Below are 1,477 nucleotides of genomic sequence, written 5' to 3'. Positions count from 1 at the left end.
TTAATTTTTTGAGTCTCCATAGAGGAATCTGAACTTTGCCCCCTGTGCGACACTCCTCAACCGTCTCCAATCGGGACCAAAATTTATATGTGATATCTTGGACTAGGGGTTGAAGCTTAGGAACTCTGATGTAAAAATTTGCTTCCTACATTCAAAGACACCCTAATATACATATGTACATACATCCCATTTCAAATGTTGTATGTTAATCATCACCGCATTTACTGTCATCATTGTCACCACAAACGAATTTCATTTCATTTAATTTTCTTTTGCTACACACAACATCCGTTAGCATAATTGCCGTCCAACAATTGAAAATGTTTATACATATAGAGCCCGAACAGCCGAAAGGACGTAAGCGCCATTTTTCAAAATTTAATTTTGGATGTCGAAATGTTCCTAGAGCATCTGGATGCATTTCTACATCAAAAATAAAATTTTGAAAAAATAATTCACTTATGTCGTTTTGTTGTTTAAGGCTCGATATGTACATGTATACGTATGTATACATACATATATACACTTAAACTTCTACAAGTTTACCCACCAACATTTTCTCTTACCATCTCCTGCTATTTGCTATTTTTGCTACCGCTTCTGTTTTGAAGCACCATTGTCATTTGTATTGAAGAGTATTATCATTGAATTGCAGAAACAGCAGCCAAAAATCTAAACCACAGTTGTATCAATGTCGTCACTCAGTGCTTGTCTTTTATTGCTACTATTCAGTTATACTTTTCTATATTTAAGTAAACACTTAAACAAGAATGTGGGCTGATACATTAGTGCATCACAAATATATATATTTATATATATCGCTAGCTTAGAAAGAAAAGTTGCTAAGTCCCATTTTAAAAATTTTACAAGAGAGGAAAAAATCTTGCTATAGCCATTTTCTTTAACTATTTCGCAACTTTGAATCAAACATTTTGCGCGTTTAAAGCAAAGCAAAACTCCATAAGAATCAGAAGGATTCGATATTTATTAAAAGACGTCGTATTATTTTGGCCTTATCGGATTGGTGGTGCTTCTTTTGGACTTAGCAAATTTTCCTTTTATTGCTTATGAAGAGGAAAAAAATAAAACAAGTACCTTTATAATTTTCGAAACGATGCGTATTCAATTTCTTTAGCCTCCTATAGCAAAATATGAGTTTTCACAAAAAGTGGACTTAGCAACTTTTCACTCTAAGCTAGCGATATGTATGTGTGCACACATTTATATGTGTGTGGTGATAAATGCGCTTAAATTCAATATTGGACATTCGAATATCCTTCTCGAATTTGTCATTGCGTCTCTCTTTTTATTTTCATTCTGCCTTGGAATTGGATATACGTATATATGTATATGTATGTATCTATGTATGTAGGTGATAGTAACGGGTGATTTTTTTGAGGTTAGGATTTTCATGCATTAGTATTTGACAGATCACGTGGGATTTCAGACATGGTGTCAAAGAGAAAGATGCTCAGTA

Source organism: Rhagoletis zephyria, unplaced genomic scaffold (genome assembly GCF_001687245.7).
Source record: "Rhagoletis zephyria isolate East Lansing unplaced genomic scaffold, Rhagoletis_zephyria_1.1 Rzeph_scaffold_06632, whole genome shotgun sequence".
NCBI lineage: Eukaryota > Metazoa > Arthropoda > Insecta > Diptera > Tephritidae > Rhagoletis > Rhagoletis zephyria.
Note: the sequence above shows the minus strand (reverse complement) of the source record.